Source organism: Dendropsophus ebraccatus, chromosome 5 (assembly GCF_027789765.1).
Source record: "Dendropsophus ebraccatus isolate aDenEbr1 chromosome 5, aDenEbr1.pat, whole genome shotgun sequence".
NCBI lineage: Eukaryota > Metazoa > Chordata > Amphibia > Anura > Hylidae > Dendropsophus > Dendropsophus ebraccatus.
Genome location: NC_091458.1, coordinates 93,581,264 through 93,595,989, shown reverse-complemented (window position 1 = coordinate 93,595,989; position 14,726 = coordinate 93,581,264).

The following is a 14,726-nucleotide window of genomic DNA, read 5'->3' as shown; positions in this document are numbered from 1 at the left end:
TACAGCGGGGGAGCCGGGCGGAGCAGAAGGGGTTAAGGGCGGTAGAATTACATACTCGCTGCGGTCGCTCAGACCGCAGTGAGTATATAGTGTGTGAGAACTGCCAGGACCTGCTGGACTCGCAGCGAGAATCTCTCTGTGAGTCCGTTCGTGTGAATATACCCTAAGGGTGCGTTCACACCTACAGGATCTGCAGCAGATCTGCAGCAGATTTGATGCTGTGTTCAGTTATTTAAATGAAATCTGCTGCAGAAAATCAGCTGCAGATCCTGTAGGTGTGAACGCACCATAAGAGAATCTTTTTACTCGAGTAAATGACTCTATAACCGACACTTTGTAAGTATAGATTTATTTGTGAAATTAACTATTGTAATGATCCAATGATTAATCCTAATTTATACCATAAAATAATAAGACATCAAAAAAAGTACTTATTTTAATTACTTGACCCCTCTTAATATCTGAATAAGAAATAAAGAAAGGTGTTCTCTAGAATACAAAAATACTACTTTAATATAAAGGAAACAAAGCCTTTTGATGTTTTAATCATTAATTAGACAAAATCATTTACATAAATGAATAAAACTGCTCATCCTCATACATCCGCTCCCTATGTTGTGTATTCATGCCTTATTTAGCTAGAACGTGTTCATTACACGTGATGTGTTTGAAGTTGATAGTTTGAGTGTAATTGGCTTTGAGGGGTTTTTATCTATTTAGATGGAAAGAGACTGATGCAACTCAAAGGTCTGAGAAACGAATGCTGATTGCCGCTTCAGTATAATTTTGTTACGATCAAACTCAAACTGGTCAAAAGGTGGAGATAGACAAGTATATTACTGACCTGTCATATAAGCGTAATAGTGATTACAGTGAAAGAGTATGCTCATTAGTTTATATGTGTATTAATCAGTGTTTCATTCATTAGAAGAAAAAATAACCATGCTACAACTCTCATCAAATTACAATCACATTTTCTACTTTAAATATAAGTATAAGCTTTTAATATAAGTAGTCTGATGCAACAGTAGGAATTGTCCTCTATTAGAATCTTCCTAAGACACGAACAACTTTGCCAAGCATTGCGTGTGATACCTTTATAGATGCTTTTACCTTTAGTGATGCTTTGTGATCCGGCATCTTTGGTGATATCTCTTATTCCAGACTGAAAGTGTCACAGAGGCAGGTGTGTGACACTGTCAGCTCCTGGCCGCTGCTGTGTCTTCAGGCCGCTCCCTCATTTTCCCCAGAATGATTAACTGTCACCTCTTCTTCAGCTGTGTGCCACTCCACCCCATGTGCTGGGGAAAAGCTGGATCCAATCCTGGGAAACTGGTTAAAGTTTCCCAGGATTGGATCTAGCTTTTCTCGGCATCCTTGTGCACTCAAAAAAGGGGCCATTTATGTTTCCCCTGTTCACACATTGCATTGATTTCACTCAAAGTTACAACTTAGTTTTGATATTTTTTTTACTGCTTGTAAACATAGCCTAAAGATGCATTCACATATTTTTTTTCCATCTAATGCTTCAGTAACTAGCCACCAGTATACTTCATAACACACCTCAATTGGCAATATTTCTTTAAGAAAGAAAACACAATCTGAATAGGGTTGTGTTCCCACATTTACATTTTTGCTGTATTTCTTAGCAAAACCTAAAATTGAAAAGAGAAACGCGTAATGCTGAGCCTTTTATACATGTTTTTATTATTTTAATAAAGTAGTTTTATACTTAATTTGTTGGGAGTAGCTGCGCCTGTTATACCTCCTGGAATTTGGAGAGGAGGTCTGCATCTTTTTACGGCCCTGGCTTGGTTTTGCACATTGTTCTTGGGGACTTCAGTAGTTGCTGCTATTGCAGTATATACCTTATACAGTGTACCCTGCTTCTATCCTTTTGATTTATTCTGTATTCCTGACCTCTTGCTGAACCTTATGACTTTACTTGTTTGCAGCCTGCCCTGACTCTTGCTTGACTTTTGAGTTTGCCTTTTGTCTGGTGATTCATACCTATGCTCAGTTAGTATCCAGACCATCAACTTTGCTTGTTCGTTGTCTGGCTTGTGTTGTCCTGTGTTTCACCTACTCAGGACAGGGACCATCTTCAAGTTACCGGTTGCCATTTAGGGCAGAGTGTGGTAAGTAGGTTGGCATACGGATTGGGTGTCAGTTTAGGGGTCACTAGTCCATGTCACTCTACCTGTTTGCTGGTGGTTCCTAACAGATACACTGCTTACACTTTAGGCATCAGGCACTGGGTGGATGACCAGCCCCCATGTACAACACTTTCTGGTCCTATAGGTTAGCTGAATGGTTAGCAGGAACTGTAGTGAATATTCTAAATTAATCTCCCTATCAAAGGACATGGCCTGTTCTTCACCCTAACTTACAGGCTTGTAGGTTGTTGTCTATTGGTGGAGAGGAGCCTGAGGTGACTCAACACAGGATTGGACAAATCTGGAGTTAAACTTTTAGCAGGGCTTCGATAGGCCCCGAGGCAGGGAGGTCACCGACAAACCATTTTCTCCAGCAGGTGGGATACAGAAAATGCTGAATCACAGTTTGTCCACAGATAAGACCCTGAAATATACATGCTAACAGGGCCGCTCTACATACACACATACTAAGCAGCAGTAGCACTCCATTCTCAAAGTAAATGCGAACATTCTCTAAGTCTATGTTCCCATGCAGTTTGTAGTTTTTTCTAAACTCATTTTGGTCAGTATTTTTACCAAAACCATAAATAAAATTGACACAGAGAAAAACTAGAAAAGGAAAGATTTGCATTTTTTCTGTGTTTTGGACAAACTTCTAGCTTAATGAATCCCTTCATGTCCACAGTCTGTATATTTACATTCCTACTGCACATGCCCTGTGCAGTAGGAATGAATATATGCATTCATGCAATGAAGGGGCTTTTAATGTGTGCAGAGAAGGGGTCCGTGGAGTCTCAGCTGCAAGTCTTAAAACACGGGAATAGCCAGATATCCCTCTCTCCAGAGAAGGAAGCCTGTTGCCAAGGGGTGCCTCCCAGTGGGGAGAACACAAATTCACTGATACTTAGCCCCTCAGGTCTTCACTCTGTTGCGAGCATTGGGACCTAAATAGGAAAACACCAGGGTGGCCCCTATAAGTCAAAGTCTAACTCTGTTGCGAGTGTAACAACATAAGACAAGGGTTACTAAGGCTAGGCATCCATCCACAGAGAGCTGTTTTGGGGTATTTGCCCCTTGTCAGTGTGGAGCAGGATTCTGGCTACCAGGGGCAATAAAAAAATTAACCAACAAAACACAGCAATCACTGAGCTCAGAATGTGTGCAGGACCACTGCAATGTGAGCGGTCGCGCACACAGCAGTGTCCTCGGGGCCAAAGGTAATGAAAGGCAACCACGGTCACACAGCTGTCTGTCATTATCCCCTCAAATGCTGCACTCTATAGCGATGCAGCGTTATAGGAAGTCAGTGACAGGATAAGCTTTCCCTGACATTTGAAGGAGAAACACTCACCTCCATCTTGTCAGATCAGCGATCTTCTAATAGATCGCTCATGCAGATGAGAGGATGGCCAATTGTACTGTTAAATGCTATGCAATTGCATAGCATTAATCGGTATATGCAATCCAATGATTGCATATGTAACTGTAAAAAAAAGTGTAAAAATAAAAGTTTAAATTACCTCCTTTCCCATTATAAAAATATGTAAAAAAAAAAACATATTATATATTATAGCGTGCAAAATTGTCTGAACAATATTGTTTCAGTCCAGTGAACTGCATAAAGAAAAGAGGAAAAAATACACTAGGATGCTAGTATGCTAGGATGCTAGTACTAGGATGCTAGTAAACTCATGGTAAAAAAAAAAAAAAAACAGTCCTGTTGCTGGAAAAATAAAAGCATTATAGCTCTCAGAAGGCGAAGAAGAGAGCGGTGCTTCATTGTGACCTGGACATCCGTGCATCAATGACCTTCATTCATGAAGGGGTTAAAAATAAGAATCAAAATAAGGCAAAAATAGTCTTACAAATACTGATGGCCAAAATACCTCCCTTTGAAAGTGTTCATATGCAGTGAGTACTAACACATAAGTACCAAGATTTTTGTTCTTTTTTAATGTAAATTATATACAAAAAGTTGTCACAACAGATCTTTTATTTTACATTATGAACAAACAACTAAATAATCTGACCACTGCTTTAAAACAGATGCTGAAGAAAACAAGCAGTGGTTTTATTTCCTATTGTTTTCTTTGCTTCAGGTACAAATGTATGAATCAAGATAATTGCCCATCTCTTGGCTTTAGTAAACTCTAATCTTATCCAAAGTCCGAACTGAACACATTTTGTTCCTTAAGCCCTATAAGTCTAGTCATGAGCAGCAGTGGCACAAAATAGGATTCTGATTAGATTAAGTGCTTCCATCTGGAGATTGCATAGTTGTAAATTGTTCTCTTCACAGAAATCTGTGTGATGCATATAAAAACCTTTAAAAATACATTACTTCTATGGATGGAACTGTTCTGCCTAACAGCATAAAAAAGAAAATTGCTAATTAGTTTTAACTAATTAGAGATAGCTAGGGAAAGGTTCCAGAATATTAATTTACGCTAAAATTGCTATCATAGTTCTATAACGAATTTCTAGTAAAGCCAAATTTCTATAGACGTAGTATTCAGATGATTGTAGAAAACCGTGTATTCCAAATTACAGGAATCCTGTGAAGGAATTGTCCCATCTATTGCTGTTAGTGCATTACTATTCAAGGTATTCATATGTATTGCATTTTTGTGAGTGTCCTGCACATGCAAAGTTCTCTGGGATTCTCTGGTCATTAAAGGGGTGGTGTCACAAAGCACAGAAGGTAAAATCAGATGTGTACCACATACATATATGTAAATGAGAACATATGTGCTGTTTTTAGTAAAGTAACTTACATCCATGTATTATTTTTCTTCCCCATGGATCTATTCAGCCACAGGTTTTCTCCGGCCCCGCCTCTCCCCCGGACACTGCAGCGTGGCACCATTCCCGCCCCCCACAGCATCTCGCAGCCAACAAATGCCCCAACCCTTCCCCCTCCTGACGCAGACAGATGAGGAGTATGGTCTTCCGCTGAGAGACAGTGTCATCCTCCACTGCTACTGCTGTGTTGGTGACATGTATGTATATGTATGTATCTGTGTGTGTGTTAGTGCTCATGTGTGACTGTGGTAGAACTACAGCTCCCAGCATGCTCCTGTGTGGCTTTGGCATAACTACAGCTCCCAGCATGCTCCTGTGTGGCTGTGGTGCAACTACAACTCCCAGCATGATCCTGTGTGGCTGTGGTAGAACTAAAACTCCCAGCATGATTTTGTGTGGCTGTGGTAGAACTACAGCTCCCATCATGCTCCTGTGTGGCTGTGGTAAAACAACTCTCAGCATGCTCCTGTGTGGCTGTGGTAGAACTACAACTCCTAGCATGCTCCTGTGTGGCTGTGGTAGAACTACAACTCCACCATCCTAAGCCACCCCTAATGCTCCTCCCCTGGAGCAAAGACAGATGAGAAGTATGAGCCTCCACTCCACCTCCTCCTCATGGGCATAGACAATGTCATTCTCCAGCTGCAACAGCTCCCTGTGGACCAGATATAGCAGCAGCCTATAGTCTTGCCCTCCAGCGGTCTGAGGGACAGTAAACTGGCCCCTGTGTAAAAAGTTTGTGGACCCCTGGTCTATAGCTTTCAAACAATACATTTGAAGAAATGCTTATAAATTGGAAATATGTTTCATTTAGCATAATGCATTTGTATAGAGCTAGTTTTCTTCATGACACCCCCCACCCCCACCCCCCCTGGTGGCTGATGGAAGAGACTCAGCTCTAAATAGGTGAAGTTGAAAGTGGTTAGGCGTTGTTTTAAACACAGAACAAGCCGAAGGTGGATTTCCAAATAATGAGACATGTAAAGGAAGGACTTACACACAGATTTATTAGATAGCAGTAAAGACAAGATGTTTTAGGGTAACCTTTCCCTTCATTAGAATCTTTTTTTATTTTATGTTCGGCCCAGGTCTCCTGCTTTTTGGGCGGTTGCAGTGGGCAGCAAGATGGTGCTTCTTAAGAAATTATATCTTGTAGGGAACTTTTCCACTGAATTCTGTATGTTCACTAATTCAAGTCCCGACATCAGTGGGGGCTGTACCCAATTCTCTTATACAGTCAAAGTTTCTATGAGCCATAACACTTTTATTTTTCCACCTACATGGCTGGTTGAGGGCTTATTTTTTGTGCCACAATCTCTAGGTTTTTTTGTATGATATTGGTGTAAAAGAAAAAATTTTACCGCTTTGTAGTAATTTTTTTCTGATATATAATATTAAAAAAATCATCAGTTCTGGTATTTTTCCCCCCATTTTCGTTTTCACCATGCCAAAAAAATATTTTGATATTTTAATAACTCTGACAATTCCACACTATACAATATATATTTATTTATTTGTTTTACATATTTTTATTTTTATAATGGCCAAGGAGTAGAGATGAGCGAACCTCAAGCATGCTCGAGTCCATCCGATCCCAAACATTCAGCATTTGATTAACAAGGGCTGCTGAAGTTGGATAAAGCCCTAAGGCTATGTGGAAAACATGGATATAGTCATTGGCTGTATCCATGTTTTCAAGACAACCTTAGAGCTTTATCCAAGTTCAGCAGCCCCAGCTAATCAAATACCGAACGTTCAGGTTCGGATGGACTCGAGCATGCTTAAGGTTCGCTCTCATTACCAAGGAGGTAATTTAAACTTTTATTGGGGGTTTATTTTATAAACTTTTAATTTTTTTTATACTTTTTTTAGCAGTTACATATGCAATCATTAGATTGCATACACTGATCTATAGGCGCATTGGAGTGGCCCCGCACACATTCAAAGCCCCTTCAGTTTAGGAACATATATATGTACGTTCCTACTACACTGGGCATGTGCAGTAGGAACGTATATATACGTATTGTGAACATGAAGGGGTTAAAGTACTAACACTGACGCTATTTAAGAAAAAAAAAATCCCCTATAATGTACAGTACGTGTAAACTGCTCTGTGACATATTCAATATTGTGGTTCTCTGACATTGTTCTTTCCAGTTTAATAACTGATGATTACAAGTTTAGAATATCATTTGCTATTAAAAAGAGATGGGCTTCTTATTTTCCATAAAAATATGTTGTTGTTGTTTTTTTTTTATTATTAAACACTCATTTCTATGTATGACTGGGAGAAGCATATGGCCGTGCACTTCTCTCTCCAGCCTGCCACACAATTCAAATTATTGCAGGATATGTGCTCCATAAATTTACAACAGAGTCAGATTGAGTAAAAACCTGGGGAAGCCATGGACTTTTCCTGCTAAATCTAATGATCAGTGGGGTCTTAACTGTTCAAAACATGACACGTCATATTTATTTGATTCTAAAGTCCTTTTAATGACAGTAATGCCTGGACTGCATGATCCATTTTCCAGCTTCATCAATATTTAATTCTACCCAAAAGGAAAATGAGCAATAAAATGAAAGAACAAGAGCATTCAGCTGCATATGAAAAGAATTTCTAGTATGTCAAGTATGTCTATTACTGCATAAGAATGGGGCAGAGGGAAAGCTAGAAAACAATGGAAACCTGTTTTACCAAGCACATTTGTGTAATTCACAAATGAGCAGCTTTAATTTTTGTAGAATGGATGGAATTAGAATAATGTGACTTTGATGTCATATTGTTAAATTTTTACATCCTGAGATTTAACGTTTTCAGACGTATCCCTTCCTAGATGTGGATTTTATAATATGGAAACCGTAAGAGTCATGGGGTATGTGTTAGTCATACAGGCCTCTCAGTGTAAAATGTTTACATACACTGACTGTATGATCAAGCCCATCACCTGATGTCCCTCCCATTATTAAAATCAAATCATTATGATTTGCTGTATTGTCTGACATTCTATCTTAGGAACATGAGGGTGTATCAAGAAACACCCTGAGCTACTACAGATTTTCTCAAAAAATAAGACATGGTCTTTTTTTCTTAAAAAAGGTAAGGGGGCTTGTTTTCAGAGTAGTTTTTAATTTTTTTCATAAACAATAGTCACATATTATGCTTGATTCCTTTCTTGTACCTTACAGAGTAGCTTTTGCTTTTTGAGCTCATGTTGTCTGTGGGTAGAAATGTACCCTTACCTATACAGTATACCAGTTAGAGATATGCCAATCTATTTGCAGATTCGGTCCAAATTTAAGCAGGTGAGTGTGGCACTGGTCCTGAATGGTTGGTCCAGCTAGGTATGCCTATTCTACATCTACATGATGTCATGTGACATAATCTAGCGCTGGAGGTGCTGACTGTAACTAAAGCTTATTTTTGGAGTGGCACTTACATTTTAAGCCTACTCCAAAAACCCAGCAAAATCAAGCTAAGACCATGTTCACACGGAGTACAAACATCAGCCGCTGTTTGACACAACAGTGTCAAACAAGGGCCGATGTCGAACATGTTTACCCGGCCGATACTGCCGGGAGTCGTATTTTACACTGTGAGCATAGCCTATTTTCTATGGCCGCTGTTCACCGAATTGCAGGCGTAGAAAATAGACCTGACAATAATTTTTTTGCAGCCGAAGTGTCTACAGCGTGTATACATTACGGCCGCTGTTCCATACACTTTTATGTAATTGCATGCTGTCAATAAACAACGGATGCTATAGCAACCTACAACAATGACTGTTGTTTATTGCTAAAAAACCATTTGTAAACATGGCCTAGGGCTTATTTTACAGGTAAGGCTTATTTTTGCAGAAAAAAAGGTATTTAACCCCTTACAGACTCTTGATGTACACTTACATCATGATTCAGATGTGGAAGTATGACACATGAAGGCCAGCAGGTGCTGGCTGCTATCTACCTGTCGGTAATGACCGACTTTAGGTCAATGGCATTAAAAAAATTTCACGGACAGACAGCGGGAATCAGAAGCCGACAGTTCAGGTTCATACGAACCCGAACTTCGGCAAATTCGCTCATCTCTAGTATTTATGTGGTTACTGCAAACAATAAATTTTACTTTTAAAAGTGCCCAGGGTGGCAGCATAACATAAAAAAAATACTCACCTGCCACTGTCCCCGTTTGGTGCCATTTCAATGCTTGCAGCCCCAATGCTCAGTGCTTCTTTTCTCATTGACACACAGGAAATTCCTATTTAAGCAATCACTCCATGAGGTTGGTCACTATTGCAGCTACCAATTAGCTCAGCAGGTATGGTCTATGTGTTGGGACGGAAAGCAGTAGGCCTTAGGCTGTGCTTTCACATTTGCATTCATAATGTGTTCTGAGCACAGCCAAAACCAGGCCCTTATTTCTTCCCCAATAGCTGCACAGTGTTGACTAATATGTTGTTATTACAGAATAAATGAGGTTGTGGTTTCGGCTGTGTTTGGCCCACATTCTGAACACATACTGTAGGTAGAAACACATCCTAAATCAGTGTCTAGACAGCACTGAAAGGGGTCTGTGTTAAGTGAGTACATTTTTTTATGCTTACTGCCCCTGAGACAGAGCAGCTTTCATAGCATCCCAGCAACCCCCCCAACAGCGCATATCTCACATCATTGGGGCCGGGAACACAGAACACCCTTCCCAGATGCTCTGAGCCAATCTCATAGCGCAGCACCCGATACTCCCCACCCCAGAATCTGCCCCAGGACAGCACTCATAGTGTCCTGTGAGACATTTTGACTTTTTTTCACATTCGGGAAGGACAGACAGGTATATAAAATGTACTGTGTGTCTCCTTACCCTAACAGCTATATAACAGCCTCAGCAGTTTGGAACATGAATTGCAGCTGACAGATTCCCTTTAAGTCTTCTGTCACTTTTCGGTGAATCAACTTAGTCAACTACAATATGAAATTTCTAGGAGCCTGTGGATGTTTACAGGGCAGCCTGTCTGCAGAACATTCAGTGAGTGGTCCCATGTAAGAAGACCCCTGAACAATCGGCTGTTTGTGACCCTAGCAGAGAGTTGTGCACTGTGTACTATATGTGCAAGGACAAAAATTTGGACCTGCGCCCCATGATCCGTGTATTTTGGTGTTGGAGGTGTTTCTGTCGTTTGTTCCTTTGGATATCGGGAGTGGATGCGGTCCGTGATCTATATGTTTAAGAGTGTTGTGCCTCCATATTTGCCACCACACCAGGTGAGGGTTGCCGTTCACCCCATACCCCTTCACATCTTGTCCTTCTGATCCTCGCTATGGAGCGCTGTCGCCCTTTGTTTTGTCTAGATCATCCACAGGCACTTTGAGGGTTGTCCCTAGTGCATGCAATTCCAATAGCAAATATTTGAACCAAGCTAAACTCATCACTGATGTATTTTATAGTACAATGCATTTATCAGAGCATACTAAGTAATATGTGGGAACTGGGGCAATTTTACTTTGTGGCTGTGTACCTTAAGTTCAGCTGATTACATATGACAATCTGTACCTTAAAGGGGAACTATAAGCAGGTCAGACGAATCCAATGTGCCGATAGCTCCCTGTTGCGCACGGGGTGTCGAGAAGGACTGTATGTCTCCTACTTACCTCCTCTGTGCCATTAGTAACACACACACACACACACACACCCTTATTATCACTAGAAGAAGTGGAGCGGCTCGGGCAATGTGTGTAGGGCAGTGCTCCTAACAGTGGTAAGGTAAGAGGAAGGTAAGAGACATACAGTCCTCCTTGGTACCCTGTGCTCACTAGGGGACTATCAGCAAGTTAGATTCGTCTAACCAGATGTTCACCTTTAAGAAGTTTTCACACACAAAAAAATTCTATACTATAGCTGAAAACATTGGCCATTTTTCTACTTACTCTAAGAACATTTTGATATACACTCATACACATTGTAACATCATAATGTTAAAAAAAAAATAATAAAAACTATTTACATTACCTGGGATATTGTTGGTTTATGAGAGGTAGATGTGCTTGTAAGGTCAGCATCAGGGGGACAGGACTGATTTGTACATACAGCTAACAGCTGTAACAAAATTTATCAGCAATAGCTTTATAACCTGGGTCTTTCTAATGAGCTTTAACCCCTTAGTGACTGTCCACTGTCTTTTGACTGGGGATGGTGTAGGCCCTCAGAATGCAGCAACAGCTCTGGGTCTGCTCCCGCATTTAGAACCGTAGCTTTCACATTCAGCTCGGGAACATCATGTTGTGCAAAAGGTACTGAAACGTTGAAAAGTTAGACATGCTTTTAAAATTTTTAAGAATGTTGCAATAAGTTCCCCTGTGGCAGTTAGAGTGCATTTTAGCTTCATCTTTTACTCGCAAGCCAAATATCCTTAACCTTTAACTGTTAATAGTGTGTATATAAGGCTGAGTAGATGTAAGTGCCACCCAAGATGCATTAGATGGTATTAGTTTACTTTCCTTGTCCTTCCATTCACTGTACTGTATTTAATAAGGTAACTCTTATACAGGAATTAAGGAAGTGCATTTCTATGACCTTCAAATGGCTAGGGGTTGCTTTCATTAGATATGCCCATTAATATCATAGTTTAAAAAAATTGGTAAAAAAAATTGTTACAAACAGCTAAAATAGTGACTTAATCAAAAATATTTTGCCATCACAATAAAATGTTCAGTTTCGGAAAACATCTATAATACTAAATACAATAGTAATTATGACACATTATGAAGCTCGATTAAGGCTTGCAAAATGAGTTAGACTGTAAAACAGCAGTAGACTAAATTATGTTTCTTTGAGATACAAGTAACAATAAAATAGCTAAGTAATGTAGGTTGAACTGTTGTACAGTCAATAGAAACTGGATAAATCAAAGAACCAGATATAATAACAAATTAATAGGAGACTCTTACATTACTCAAATACTTGTTAATGTACTGTACAGTTAAAATTAAACAAATTAATGAGCTCTGTGAAGGGTGACATGACAAAAGAAGTCCTTTCTATACATATATATGCAGTTGATATTTACTCTTTACTTTGATCAAGTCTGAGTCATTATCCATCATCATTTGCTAGGTGATTAAATTGGAGCTGTTTGCATGAATCCGATGTTAATTATTATATAATGATGAAGAATTACACTTTGGAAGGAAGAAAAGATGTTTAATTGTACTTAAATGTGCTAGACAGTATAATGAGTCTTTATACTGAATTTCACACAGCGTTACAGAAACCACAGTATAACTGTTTAAGACTTTGTGATTATTAAAGAAAATACATTTCAGTAATTTATGATAATGCAATGCCTGAATAAAACTTTTTCTACTATAATTATATTTGATTGTTTTAGAATAGCTTGAGTGTGGTTTGTTTCTCTAGGCTACACTTCTACATTTGTAGTTCTTTACTATACTTCAAGGCTGTTCATTAGTCCATGAACATCATTGTTGTATGGACTTCATCACCCTCATATTTATATGGTGACCATCATTTAACAAACTTTGTATAAATCTCTCTCTTAATACAACCTAAATGTTCCATGGTTTATCTGAAAGAAAGGTCATTCTTATCATTGCATTTAGTTTACATTTTAAGTGCAGCAAGTGATAGGTCAGTGTACCTGTCTCCTATATAACATTATACATTTTTAGTGTTTTTTTCTGTGTCTGTGGCTCCAAAATCTGGTGCATGGTTAAAGCGACTCTGTACCCACAATCTGACCCCCCCCCCCCCCAAACCACTTGTACCTTCGGATAGCTGCTTTTAATCCAAGATCTGTCCTGAGGTCCGTTCGGCAGGGGATGCAGTTATTGTTTTAAAAACGACTTTTAATCCGGTAGCGCTGTGTCTAACGGCCGGGTCTTACATTAGTATATGCATTAGGCTGGCAACACCTCTCTGTCCTTCCTCCCCACCCTCCTTATGATTAGGAATGCTCCAGGCAGATTGCTTCCTATTCCCCAGCTGCGTGCATAATGAACATGGGCTGGATCGTTAAGACACCTGTGCAAAGCTCAAACAGCAGTAAATGTTCCTGGATCATTCCTAATGCTGAGGAGGGCGGGGAGGAGGGAAGGAAAAGTTGTGCCAGCCTAATGCATATACAAATGTAAACCCCGGCCGTTACACACGGCGCTGCAGGATTAAAAGTTGTTTTTAGGACAATAACTGCATCACCTGCCGAATGGACCCCAGGACAGATCATCTTGGATTAAAAGCAGCTATTTGAAGGTACAAGCGGTTTGGGGGGGTCAGATTGTGGGTACAGAGTTGCTTTAAGGGGAAACTGACAGCACAGATTTGCAAACAAAGTGCTGATAGTTTTGAGTTATGTATTAACCAGGCAGTTACTTTTATATTTTTTCCACATTCCATCATTTAAGTAAAAAAGCATCTGTTATTTTCCAGGGACAGTGTCATAGAGGCATCTGCCCGCCCCACTCTCCCACCACTGCTCAGTACCAGCCCAGGAAAGGATTTTATAAAATATACTTTATAAATTCTTTATGTTTTTTTTTACTTTTTAGTGCCCCTAAGGGACTGCAATGATCGCAAACGTATATAGCAAGTGGCAATATCACATACCATAATTTCATCTTGAGGGGCAATTGAAGCCTAGACAGAGCCCTAATTGCTCAGCTACAGTTGACACTTACCTATTGAGTATACTCAGCTCCTCAGTCTGCTTTACATTTTCCCATCCAAATATTGATGTATTAAGAAAACTAAATTAATTTAGGGCCAGAAACACAGGGGCAGAGACTCCTACAGCATGATAAAAAAGATTGTGGTGCTAATAGAACTGTACATCCTCTTTACTTTTTACAGCAGCTCACTGAACATTATACATTAACAGTTGGCAGCATTAGAAAATAACTTATTTTAATTAGTCAGCTGGCTGCTGGTTAAAGTGCTCAATATAGTAAAGGATTTCACTGCATTGAGCGCTTTAACCAGCAGCCGGCGGTGCTATATTTGACTGGTCTCCCTGAGATCAGTGATTTGTTTCTCTTATGGCTTTACAAGGAATTGCTTCCACCTAGCCAAAATCCTGCTGCACACTGATGGACAACACCCCAAAAGAGCTGTCTGTGGATGGATACCTGGCCTTGGTTTTCCCTGGTCATTACATTGACTTATAGGGCCACTTAATATGGTGGTTTTGGTGGTTTCCCGACAGGAGCCACCCCCTGGCTGGGCCCTTCCTAGAGGGATATCTGGCTAGTCCTGTGTTTCGAGACTCTTGAATAAGGCTCCACAGGTCCTTCTTTTGCATATTCATGTTTCCCAGGGGGCAATGCAACTAGGATTTCACTGCATTGAGTGCTTTAACCAGCATTTGGCTGGTCTCCCTGAGATGAGTGATCTTTTTTTCTTATGGAGTAAAATTGTCCTTGTCTTCCAGAAAAATCAGTCAGCTCCAGACTACATGTTCATAGAGTCTTTGTGGCTGATTTGAAGCATATTTCTAAAACACCATTTAGCATGTTCCAATCACCCTTCAAGTACTCTTTTACCTCCCCTTGAGTGGCACCCTTTGTATCCCGTTAGTTCTAGGTGGCACCAATTAAAGTGTTAATTCAATTTAGATTTATTTGATTTTGATTTTTATGAACTTAATTTTGATTAAAATAAATTGTCCTCTGCAAAGACGTTGAGGCATATAAAGAAGTCTGGCTCTTTTCAGGGTTTAACCATTGGCAGCGGGAGAGGTAGCAGTCAAACGAGCGGAAGTGGTA